This window comes from Notechis scutatus, chromosome 7 (genome assembly GCF_049901735.1).
Source record: "Notechis scutatus isolate UNSWTSFEM ecotype Mainland chromosome 7, rNotScu1.2, whole genome shotgun sequence".
NCBI lineage: Eukaryota > Metazoa > Chordata > Lepidosauria > Squamata > Elapidae > Notechis > Notechis scutatus.
Genome location: NC_142015.1, coordinates 21,347,790 through 21,361,141, shown reverse-complemented (window position 1 = coordinate 21,361,141; position 13,352 = coordinate 21,347,790). Strand labels below are relative to the sequence as shown.

The following is a 13,352-nucleotide window of genomic DNA, read 5'->3' as shown; positions in this document are numbered from 1 at the left end:
GCATCCAGGCAATATGAGGTATAACTCTTAGCTAGAATTCTTGACAATTTTTCATGTAGTGGTACGTGTTAGCCATGCAAACATATCCTCACTCAAAAGTCCAGGCATCTTAACTTTGCACTGCAACATGTGGACGTCCTTAAGTATGGTGCATATTCCACACATCTTGTTCTAGCGTTCCTAAACTGGCCATCTGTCCTGAGTAAAAAGTGGGGATTCTGATCCCACTGCTAGATCATAAGTCAGATTTAACTGTCAACCCAACTGAATTCCATAGAAGAAATTAAAAGAGATGTTACCTTACTTGTTCATTGCTTGTTCCCTCGCTGATGGAGCCAAGAAGAAGGACTTCTCTCTGGTGGCTTCCTTTCTATGGAAAATCATTTGTAGACAAAAGATTGGTCTCCATCTTGACACTCTTCCAAAAGGTGCTGAAGATTTGGTTTTGCCATCCAGCCTGGGGACTTCAGGGCAAAGTGGATCTCATCAAGTAATTTGTTTGATTGTCATCACCACGAGTGATGGGGGTTAATCGGTTTTTAATATTTAACATTGGGGTTTTATTTCTGTAAGAGTCAGTTGGATGGCCATGTATACATTTTCTTCACAAACAAATAAAAGAAATACTGATTAACCTCAGGCTGTAAAACCTCCAGATTTGAAGCTAATGTTGATTTAGTTGCTTTACTATGATTTAACTTTAGTATGATTATTATTCCCTATATATTACAAACCCTTCCAATATCAAAATATCAACTTGGCATCAGATTCTGGCTTAAGTGTGGTTGTAAGGCTTTAGATTGGGCAAAACTGCAGCACAAGGTTGAATCCTGGCATTTTTCCTGTTTCTTCAATTTATTGAAACAAACTCCAGAATAAGCTGCCTGTATTTGATGATTTATCAGTTGAGCAGCTGGGGAGTAATTAATATTGCTTAAAAAACACTTTTAATTTTAGGTATTGTTAACTTCAGCTCTTTTTTTTTTCCTTTTGTATTTTTTTCTCCTCCAGGCTGATTTACTTTAATCCCACATTTTTTTTCATGTTTTAACTTTTATGTTATCACTTTAATTATGCAGCCTTTGGAGCTTTCAGAATAGCTAATGAAAGTTATTTACTTTCATTAATAATAGTTTCTGTTCATTTCTCTGTTTCTCAGAAAGGAAGCACGTTAGGGGAAATTTGCAAGATTGGGTGGAAATCCGAAGGAGTGTAAGACAAGCAGAAATAGGGAGGAACTGAAAAGAATAAAAGGTATTTCAGAGAAAGTACTTACTCAGAGATAAAAGCTATGACTCGGTGACAATTCTCAAGGAAAAATAATATGAGCAGAGGGACGGAAAAAAAGAAAGGAAAATGTTCATTTGTGGGAAAAGAAGCATTGTCATGCACATTAGATTACTGACACAGAAATAAAAGTGCATTTCATTCTCCCAACTTGAAAATATTCCATGTTGAGCAACTCCTATTGATTTTCACTGAGTTAATATCAAATGAACACATTTAACATTCAGAGCTGTAGGTTAATTTATGAATTACATATCATTTGTAAGTGAAAAGCCGCTCTCTAAAAATAACCTTAGTGGTGCTAGCAATATTAATATTAGTTGGAAGGGACCTCTTAGGTCTTCTAGTCCAACCGCCCTGCCTAAGCAGGAAACCCTACACCAGGGGTCCCCAACCACCGGTCCGCGGAACAACTCCTACCGGGCCGCTGGCTTGCTGGGCGCCGCCATCTTTTTTTGATGAAAAAGTGCTTCCGGTGAGCTTTTCCAGGTAGAAAGCTCACCGGAAGCACGCTTTCATCAAAAAGATGGCGGCCCAGCGCTCGTGAGCTTTTCCGGGTAGAAAGCTCACCGAAGCACATTTTCATCAAAAAGATGGCGGCGCCAGCGCTTCCGGTGAGCTTTTCCGGGTAGAAAGCCATTTCTACCCGGAAAAGCTCACCGAAGCGCTGGCCGCCATCTTTTTTATGAAACGCGTTCCGGTGAGGTCACCGGAAGCACTTTTTCATCAAAAAAGATGGCGACGCCCAGCTGATGCCGGTACCGTGCCGCGGCACCCAGCTGATGCCGGTACCGGGCTGCGGCGTAAAAAAGGTTGGGGATCACTGCCCTACACCATTTCTGACCAATAGCAGCCCTATTTCTTCTTGAAAACTTCCAGTGATGAAACTCCCATAACTTCCAAAGGCAACTTTTGTTCCATGGGTTGAGTGTTCTCACTGTCAGAAAATGTCTCTTTATTTCCAGATTGAATCTCTCCTTGTTCAGTTTCCATTCATTATTCCTTGTCTGGCCTTTGGGTGCTTTGGAAAATAGCTTGACCCCTTTCTCCTCTCTGTGGCAGCCTCTCAAGCACTGGAAGACTGCTATTCTGTCTCCCCTTGTCCTTCTCTTCACTAGACTAGCCATGCCCAGTTCCTGCAACTGTTCATTGTATGTTTTAGCCTCTAGTTCCTTAATCATCTTGGTTGCTCTTCTTTGCACTATTTCTAGAGTCTCAATATCTTTTTTTTATAGTGTGGTGACCAAAACTGGATGCAGTATTCTTGGTGTGGTCTTACTAAGGCTTTATAGAGTGGTATTAGTACCTCACTTGATCTTGATTGTATCCCTCTGTTATTGCAATTTAGGATCGCATTGAATTTTTTGGCTGCTGTTGCACATTGTTGGCTCCTATTTAGCTGGTTGTCCACTAAGACTCCAAGATCCTTCTCACAGTTACTGCTATTGAACCTGGTTTCACCCTGTCTATAGGTGTCCTTTTGGTTTTTCTTGCCTAAGTGTAGGACTTTCCTTTTCTCTACATTGAATTTCATTTTGTTAAATATGGCCCAGTGTTCTAGTCTGTCAAGATCCATCTGGATCTTGAGCCTATCATCTAGGGCCATGATGGCCAACCTATGGCATGCGTGCTGGAAGTGGGGCCCAGAAGACCCCTTCTGGGGCTCTTCCAGGCAAGAGGTCATCCGGAAGAGCCCCACTGTGCATGCACATGTACTGCCCGCCTGCCAGCTGATTGTTGGGTATCTGGCATGCATGCATGGGGGCAGGGGGTGCCGGAGATGTGTATGCATGAACAGAGATGTGTGGGATGCATGGGGTGTCTCGTGCGCATGCGCAGAGATGCATGGAATGTGTGGGGTTGGGGTAGCACACACATATTGCCTTCAGTTTTTTGGCATGGGAGCCCAAAAAAGGTTAGCCACCACTGAACTAGGGTGTTCTCTATTTATATAGAGGTGGGTAGGGAATACAGTCCAATTAATTAATTTAACTTTTGGGATGGAGTTCATCTTAAAGAAAGCAGGTGAGATCTGAAGAACATGGCATTATGGTCCTGGCTGGTGTCAGGCTCTAAAAACCAAGAAAGACACATTGAGATGCTCCTAAGCAGTATCCTTTATTATTCCTCACCTATAGACAGAATCTTGCCAAACTAAAGCAACTACTTGCATCATTAAAGATATTCTCTGAGAATCGCTAGGGAGGAGCCTTGTTAACTCTCTTCCTCCCAATTAGACTATCTAAATTTTGCCGTCTCTTGCTCCTCTGGAACACAGTCCCCTTCCCCTTCTGGGAATCCAGACTACATTCAACCACAGGGTCCTCATCAGCACTGCAATATTCTTGGAACAAAAGATAATTCCCTTCGTTGGCATTCTTGGGTAGATGGCTATTTTCTTATTATTATCCTTCCCCTTGTGCTGGAAAGCTTCCACCCCCACAACCCCCCAGTTAATCCCTGCTTGTACATGGGGGCCAAAGGGCAATGCAAAATTTGGATTTTGAACAATGAGTGGTATTCAGATCCTTTGTAAATAAACATGGATTGTCGCTTTTTCATAAAAAGGATCAGCTTGAAAATGAATAGCTTTGTGAGTGATCTTACAGAGACACCAGGGCGGTATTATGAATATTTCATCCCCTAATATAGCTTACCTTTGATTCTTTACAGAGGATTAGGGGACTGTTTTCTTGAGAAAGGGAGGAAAGGGTGCAAGAACTCAACTCTGAGAAGAGGGAAAAACTTGTCCAGGCTCTTCAGCTGCAATCTAAGCAGAATGCAGGAGGAGAGATCAGGTCTCAACCCTGCAGCGTTGTGTAAGAGATATCCTATCATGTGAGAATGAAATGCGTCTTAGTCTTTGGAAGCCACCTTGAGTTCAACATAACTTGGAACCCCTGTTGGTGATCCTATTCTTTGTCCTTTCCTTTCTTTCTCCCTCCCTCCCTCCTTTCCTCTTTCTTTTTCCTTTCTTCCCTTCCTTCCTTCTTTCTTTCTGTCTTCTCTTCCTTTCTTCCTCCCTCCCTCTCTCCTTCTTTCTTTCTTTCTTTCTTTCTTTCTTTCTTTCTTTCTTTCTTTCTTTCTTTCTTTCTTTCTTTCTTTCTTTCTTTCTTTCTTTCCTTCCTTCCTCCCTCCCTCCTTCCTTCTTTGTCTTTCTCTCTTCTCTTCTCTTCTCTTCTCTTCTCTTCTCTTCTCTTCTCTTCTCTTCTCTTCTCTTCTCTTCTCTTTCTCTTCTCTCTTCTCTCTTCTCTCTTCTCCTTCCTCTTCCTCCCCTTCCTTTCTTCCTTCCTTCCTTCCTTCCTTCCTTCCTTCCTTCCTTCCTTCCTTCCTTCCTTCCTTCCTTCCTTCCTTCCTTCCTTCCTTCCTTCCTTCCCTTCCTTCCTTCCCTCCCTCCTTCCCTTCCCTCCCCTCCCTTCCTTTCCCTTCCCTTCCTTCCTTCCCTTCCCACCCTCTACTATTTTGGGCTTAGACTAAGCACAGATTCCCATTGCTCGGTGGTGCCACCTTGCATTCACAACTGGAGAGACCTTCTTTGGCTGATCTCAGAAGAGAAGGCGACAGTCCCATCCATGTCTGTGGCTGTGTTGATGAATTCATTCATTAAATCCACACAAGAAATAAGAACAAGGCTGCAGAGAAGGGAAAAAAATACATTATAGAAATGTTTTTATTTTCCCATTGCATGTTTTGATGGCACATTCAAAAGCAGGCAGAGCACTTATTTGCATTCTTTACAAGCCTTTGTATTAAGGATAAAGTTCTCCCTACCCAACTCCCCTCCCAAAAAAACAAAAAACCCAAACAGGCATACTTTCTGAAGAATCCTACAAGGAGCTCAAAAAGCCAAGCAGATGAATGAGGTTTGTTGTGGAAGGAGAAGGAATAACTCTGCATATTTTCTACCGCCAACCTCTGCTTTCCTCTAAGTGAAATTCAAAATAAATTCAGAGGCCATCCTCTGGCACCTTCTAAGGACTTCCTTTCTTTGCTGATGTCTCAGAGGAATGTCTGCTCCCAAAGCAAACTTGAACAACAGACTCACTTCTTCAATGATGCCGTTCAAGCAGCCCAAACCAGCCCCCTCCATCCCTACAGTCTTTCTTTCTTTCTTTCTTTCTTTCTTTCTTTCTTTCTTTCTTTCTTTCTTTCTTTCTTTCTTTCTTTCTTTCTTTCTTTCTTTCTTTCTTTCTTTCTTTCTTTCCTTTTTCCTTCCTTCTTCCTTCCTTCCTTTCTCCCTCCTTCCTTTCTCTACTAATTTGACCTGATGAAGCTCCAACTTCAAGCAGCCCAAATCAGCCACCTCCATCCCTACAGACTCCATTCTTTCTTTCTTTCTTTCTTTCTTTCTTTCTTTCTTTCTTTCTTTCTTTCTTTCTTTCTTTCTTTCTTTCTTTCTTTCTTTCTTTCTTCTTCCTTCCTTCCTTCCTTCCTTCCTTCCTTCCTTCTTCTTCTTTCTTTCTTTCTTTCTTTCTTTCTTTCTTTCTTTCTTTCTTTCTTTCTTTCTTTCTTTCTTTCCTTTTTTCCTTCCTTCCTTCCTTCCTTCCTTTCTCCCTCCTTCCCTTTCTCTACTATTTTGACCTGATGAAGCTCCAACTTCAAGCAGCCCAAATCAGCCACCTCCATCCCTACAGACTCCCTTCTTTCTCTTCTTTCTTTCTTTCTTTCTTTCTTTCTTTCTTTCTTTCTTTCTTTCTTTCTTTCTTTCTTTCTTTCTTTCTCTTTCTCTCTCTCTCTCTCTCTCTCTCTCTCTCTCTCTCTCTCTCTCTCTTTCTTTCTCTTTTTCTTTCCTTTTTCCTTCCTTCCTTCCTTTCTCCCTCCCTCCCTCCCTCCCTCCTCTCTTTATTATTTTGAGCTGATGAAGCTCCAACTTCAAGCAGCCCAAATCAGCCCCCTCCATCCCTACAGACTCCCTTTAAATATTACCCAGCATATAATTGTGAGGAGCATTGTTTCCTGATTCTTTCGCAAGGCCGGACTCCTTTTGGACTTCCTCCCACTAGAAGGGTGGGTGGGCCAATGTAGCCCTTCTGGTAGCCAAAAAAGGATCTGGCGCAGTGATGGGATTCAGACAGTTTGCACCAGTTTGGGGGAACTGGTTATTAACTTTCTGAGCAGTTTGGTGAACTGGTTGTTGGAAGAAATCATTAGAGCAGAGAACCGGTTGTTAAATGATTTGAATCCCACCACTGATCTGGAGGCCTTCTACAGGTCACCTCCAAACCTCTACTCCAGCCTTCTGAAGCGAGGCAGTGCGTACTCATTACCACACAAACCAAAAAACATACGGTCCAGTGGTGTTGGGTGCTAATTAATTTTGTGAACTTGAGCGGGCAAATGGGGTAATTGCCCGTGATCTGTAGGTGAGTTGTACCTATCATCTTTCTCTTTGTTTACCCGCTTCCCCTTGTTTTATTTTAAGCCTTCAGACACTCTGAAGGGAACGAAAGATGCATTTCAGCCCAGATCGGGGAATAACGGGCCTGGCATATCAAGAGGCACAGAATTTTAAAGCCAAAGGCATTCTTCCTTGCAAATGGGTGAGGAGGGAGGTACAGGAAGGTTAAGGACTCACACAAGTTCTAAAATGGCGATTGTATCTCTTTGCACAACCAGGCTGTTAAGCAAATCTTTTAATTTGGGATCCCTGTTTCGTCTCGGTGTTTTGCAAAACAAAATAAGAAGAATGCTGATGGAGAGGTTTTTCTTTTTCTTTTCCTTGCTTCACTTGAGTTGCACTCCTGAGAATTTGCCGCCACTGCTTCTTATTGTAGCATTGTGTTTAGCTACAAGTTTTACCATTTGGGTTATGGAGCATTTGCTTCTTAGATTAATCTCTTGGCTTACCGTCCAGAGTATCAGTAGCATTATCATTATTTTTCTCCAGGATGAGGTAGGTTGGACTGAGAGACCATGAACTTAAACAGCTCACTCATATCCATGAACATCTGAATGTCCATTTGGTACTGCGGCTGGCAGTCTTTTTACTTTGGATGAATTAAAAAAAAATGGCCCTCGTTCACCTACCCACTTGCGTTTTTGATTGATCTTGGAGATGGTTCATCGTTCAGTGACCAAAAGGTGGCCACAATTGGAAGCCCCAGCAAGCACACACCTGCATTCATATCCAGAGCAGGATAAACCATGTCAATTTCCTTTGATCAGTCCTCAAACACTTACCCTGGACTTGCAAATATGATGGCAACTTTTCAGAAAGGGCCCCTCCTGCACTCTTTCCCTGCAAGAGAATATGGAAGTAGCTGTTATTGTCTCAGTTTGAGCATCAAGCAAGAAGGAACCTCAGTGGTAGATTGATGTCCCTTGTGGACTACAAGCTGTCTAAAACAGTAGGGGAACCATAGTTAGCTTCCAACTTCACAGCAAAAGAGAAATCCTGTTTCTCCTTTTGCTATCTGCCACATTCCCAGTTCAAGATCCGATGGTTTTCTCTGATTAAAATTGCACTTGGGCTGTTTGAGATGATATCCATATGGAGTTGCTACTAGAAAGCACAAAGTGCATATTCATTCAAGCATGATTAGTTCGGAGTTGTCTCATTTGTTGTCTCTAAATCCAGTCTGAGTAACTCGATAGGAGAAGCCCTCAACTTGCAATCATCTGTTAGTGACTATTTGGAGTTGCACCCATCGCTGAAAAAAAAAGGTGGGGTGGGATTTACAGGTCGGTAAATGGCGAACGGCATTTGCAACTTTCCCTGCTGGTTTTTGACAAGCCAAGCCAAGTCAATGGGGAAGCTGGGTTGGTTTAACAACCACGTGATTTTTCTCCATGATTGTGGCAAAAAAAAAAAATAAATCATAAGACCAGGCACAACTCGGTTAATGACTGCCTTGCTTAGCAATGGAAGGCCCGGTCCCAATTGTGGTCATAAGTCGATGATTACCTGTAAACCGTAAGCCTCTGCAAAGTTTGTGGGAAAAGCTAGGAAGCTTAGAGTATCTAAATTTCAGTTCTTTCAGTGAACAAGATGATTTTCATACATGGCAATATGTTTTCCTTCCTTCCTTCCTTCCTTCCTTCCTTCCTTCCTTCCTTCCTTCCTTCCTTCCTTCCTTCCTTCCTTCCTTCCTTCCTGTTTCTTATTTTCCTTCTTTCCTTCCCTCCCTCTTTCTTTCTTTCTTTCCTCCATCCATCCCTCCTTTCCTTTCCTCCCTTTCTCTCTCCCTCCTTTTTCCTTCCTTCCTTCCTTCCCCCTCCCTCCCTCTTTCTGTCTTTCCTCCCTCCCTCTTTCTGTCTTTCCTCCCTCCCTTCTTTCTTTTCCCTCCCTCCTTTTTCTTTCCTTTCCTCCCTCCCTCCTTTTCCTTCCTTCCTCTTTCTTTCCTTTCTTCTTTCTTCCTTCCTTCTTTCTTTTCTTTCTTCCTTCCTTCCTTCCTTCCCTCCCCTCCCTTTCTTTCTTTCTTTCTTTCTTTCTTTCTTTCTTTCTTTCTTTCTTTCTTTCTTTCTTTCTTTCTTTCTTTCTTTCTTTCTTCCCTCCTCTTTCTTTCCTCCCTCCCTTCTCCTCCCTCCCTCCTTTTTCTTCCCTCCCTCGCTCTCTTTTCCTTCCTTCCTCCCTCCTTCCTTCCTTCCTTCCTTCCTTCCTTCCTTCCTTCCTTCCTCCTTCCTTCCTTCCTTCCTTCCTTCCTTCCTTTTTCCATCATTAATATGATAGTCATTCCTACTTCATTTCAACAACTGCTTCTGTTTTGCTTTCTACCTCCTGGTTGCATCAAGACACATGAGAGGCGCAAGCAATCGTCTCAGGGGAGACGTGAACGCAATCACACTCTTATGAGTGATGCTCCCGGCTTCTTTCTCCTTTCTTCTTGCTACATCGCTTTTCCAGAATGAAAAGGACCAAAATCATGTTTGTGAGTTTTGATTAACCTCCATGGAAATACTTTTACTCCACTTCTGTTCATTTCTAGGTGTGGAGGCATAGAATAAGAGCTCATCTATATAATGTCATCTTTTTACTCTTGAATTAAGAAGAAATACTACTTCCCCCACCTCATATAACTTCCAATTCCCAACGCCACCTCTTTAAAATCAACAACCAAAGCAACAAGAACAGCCAAGAAAACAGCCAAAAAAAAAAAAAACACCTGTAACACTTTTGAAAAGTAATTTAGTGCTCTGCCTCAAGAAAATAAATAAAAATAAAAGGACCCCTTTGGCTTCTTTGGAAAATATAATTATATTCACTTGTTATTAAAACAAGGGAAGGCTATTGAAAGGAATTAGGCATTCAGTAAGAAAGAATACTTGCACTTTTAATATTTGCGCATGATCTTTCGCTGTCTCGGTGTTTCTCCTCCCTGTAGATCAATTGCCTGCCAACTTTGTGAGAGCTGGTTACAGATATTAATTTCTAGTGAGGGGCAAATTGCATGTGCCAAGAAGGTGTTTCATTCATTTATTCATTCGTTTAATAGATGAACAATTATGTCTCTCACTCTTCTGTTTCAAAAAATAAAATAAAAAAGGGACCTCTACAATGGCTGGCAATCACAATAAAACCAGTCTAAAATGAATGGCACCATGGAACAATGCAGGTAGCATTAAAAGAATAATTCAAAGAGTAAAAGCTAAAAATAATATAACAGAATGATATGATATATGATGATATATATATATATATATATATATATATATATAATATATATATATATATATATATATATATATATATATATATATATATATATATGATGTGATATAATATATATATATATATATGTCACCCTCATTTAACAACCCCATAATCCCTTGAGGGGTGGAGTCTGGGTGATTGAATGGATCCAGCAGAGTGTTTACTGGCCGGATGCACTTCCTGTCACCAATGCGGAGTTTTGTTTGGCAGATATATTCTTGGTGTGCCCAGAGAGAGTTGTTAACATTCTAAGCAGTTCGGAGAACTGGTTGTTAGAAGAAATTACTGGGCTAATCCCGTAAGGAAAGCAGGACGGAAACATTCTGGTGTTGCTTACAGAAACTGCCTCTCCGTTAACCCTTATTACATTCTTGGCAGGACTAGACTTCCTGTCTCTGGAACTTCTCTGGAGTTTTCTTCCCCTCCTTTGCTGGTACTTTGCTTGTGTGGAGTGACCATTCAAAGTTACAATGGCACTGAAAAATGTGACTTATGACCATTTTTCACACTTACTACTGTTGTAGCACCCCCACAGTCATGAGAGGCCAGGGGAGGAGATGCATGCCTCGATGTGAGTGATATTGAGTTGGCCATGCCCAGCCAGTAACATGACCACCAAGCCATGCCTACCAACTTAGCCATGCCCACAGAACTGGTTGTTAAAAAAATTGAATCCCACCCTTGCCCTTTGCAGTGAAAAACCTCTAATTCAGGTATCGACAAACAGCCTTTATCAACAATCCATTGCTACTAATCAGGTATAGATTTTTCCTTTTATGGTAATTCTTTTAACCAGCTCCCGTCCCTCAAAAATCCATAATTCCTGACATCTTGATAGATTCTAAAAGCTAAGGTTATAACCAAGAACATATGCATATTTATGATGCAGTGATCCAGGGTAAAATTTACAGTCATTTTTATTTCGGTTCAAAGTATAGTAATAATAATAAGAACAGTCTAAACCCTGTTAGTTTAATGTGCCAGCTCCTGAATTGCTTGCCAACAGCAAGGTGACTGTGACCAACCTTTATCACAGAAGGTCCCTGACTTAGACCTATTCATTTAGCGACTGTTTGAAGTTGCCATGACACTGAAAAAAGTGACTTGCAACTTGGTCTTTGCGCTTACAACTGTTGCAGAATTCCCCTCCCCAAACACATGTTCAAAACTTGAGTGCTTGGCAACCATAATTTATTTATGATGGTTGCAGTGTGGTGGAGTCACATGATTCTCCATTTGCAACCTTCTCACCCAGGTTCTGACAAGTAAAGTCATTGGAAGAAGGTGGATTTGCTTAACAACTCCATGACTCACTGAACGACTGCAGTGATTTGCTTAATCATCGACAACTAACAACCCCGTAATCCCTTGCAGGGGCAACTGAATAGAGCCAGCAGAGTGTTTACTGGCTGGATGCTCTTCCTGTCGCCAATGTGGAGTTTAGTTCAGCAGATATATTCCCGGTATGTCTAGAGAGAGAAATATCTGTCTCTACCTAGAATTGAACTCACAGCCTCCCAATCGTGAGACGAGAGCTCCACCTCTAGGCCACCGCACCACTCTGATTTGCTTAATGACTATTTCAAAAAAAAAAAAAAGATCATAAAAGTGGACGTCACTCACTTAACGCTTTACTTAGCAATGGAAATTCTGGTACCAATTGTTGTCATAAGACAAGGAGTTCCTGTATAGTATCCTAAGTATATTAATCATTTTTTAAGATCATAAAAAACTTATTTCCTACAGTTATTAAAGAAACTCTTTCCTGGTCTACCTGGATAGGGCCCTTAAACTCATAATGCCAGTTGTCATATAAATAGTTAATAATAACATTTGTTCAACATTCTGCACAAGCTTAGGAGTTGATTCTTCCATTCATTTCCAATCAGGTGGAACTTCAATAACATGAATAACAACTTAACCGAAGGGTTAAAAAACAACAAATTATTCAGTTGGAAAAACTCCCAAGAAGGGTTCTTAAATTACCTTACTTGGTTTCCTTAAAAACAGAGATTCTGTGGTGAATTTAAAGCGTTAAAAATGATTTCCTGGGAAATGAATTGATCCAAGTAATAACATTGCAAAAGGCCTAATTTACCGTCTCCACAAAAATGAATTTACCTGCTATTTTTAAATGGACATTATCTCATAATGTAATACTTCCATTCCTAAAAGCATTAAAATTATATCTTCAACACTGTATTTCTTTTACTTATCTTGCAGGATTAACAGCAGGTATACACATGGTTGCTAGACAAACTGGGAATCTAATCCTTGCCAGGTTTTTTTTTTTTTAATTGAGGTTAAGTAAAAGTAGAGTTCTAGAAGAATTTTGCAATTCCTTACTTCAGCCAGTGTGTAAAGGTAGAATAAATATCCAATTATAAATCCAAAAGTGTAGAAAGTCAGATTCACCTTTCCCAAATGTTAACTGTAATTTTTGCAAGGGAAAAAAAGAAAAAACTCACAAGATAGCCTTGCCAGGGGAAAAAAAAAGTATTTAATGACCTGTAAATCAGTTTAAAATAATGTGATGATATAAACGCAAGAAGACCTCTGGAAACACAGAACAACCTTGGAGTTAAATTCATCTTCATCACACTTATCATATCTCAAATACTCCATGGAATTCCAGACCATCTGTCTATATCTGCCTTCATTTGAATCAAAACATTGGATATATTTTCAACTGCGACCAAAAGTTTCCTGCAAACTTTTCTGCCAAAATAAACAGAGGAGTTGGAAGGCAATCTAAAATCCTAAAGTTTATATTTTAGCAAAATTATAGCCTGACCCCGAAGCATAATATTTCCAATTTATCGAGAAATCAGACAGGATACTAATGTATTGATGAACCAAGCTATAAACCATATTATCAATATGCTGTAGAAATGTACAGTATGGTCTGCTTCCTCCAACTCGCACATACAGGTATTCCTCAACTTACCACCACAATTAAGCCCAACATTCCTGTTGCTAAGCGAGACATGTAAGGGAGTCATGCTCCATTTTACAACGTTGCTTTCTGCAGGTGTTAAAAATGAATCACAGCAGTTGTTAAATCACAGTTGTTAAGTGAATCTGGCTTCCTTCACATCAACCATTGAACTGTTGCACATTGACCGCATGACAGATGCTGCAATGGTGGCTAAGTGTGGAAATAGGCTCATTTTTGGCCTTCTCAAACTTCCTGGAGGCCCCTTTTTCGCCTCCCTGAGCCTCTGCATGGGCCCTGCACTTATCTGCATCCAAAATGGGCCATGTGGGGACTCCTGGGAGGGCTGGGTTGAGAGGGACCAGCCAGGAGTGGGATTTAAGGGTTCTCCAAACTGCAGAGAATCCTAGCTAGGGGCTCTCCCGAACCCCTGTGAACCCCCAGCGGTCATAAGCTACTACCTAACTTTCACCTTTTTGG

The 13,352-nt window shown here is 41.1% G+C and overlaps 1 protein-coding gene across 2 annotated transcripts in view; it reads left to right on the top strand.

Annotated features, from left to right (window-relative positions):
- The window catches only part of LOC113419307 (opioid-binding protein/cell adhesion molecule homolog), a 775,668-nt gene that overhangs the window by 528,618 nt on the left and 233,698 nt on the right, over window positions 1-13,352 (top strand). The window lies entirely within an intron of this gene.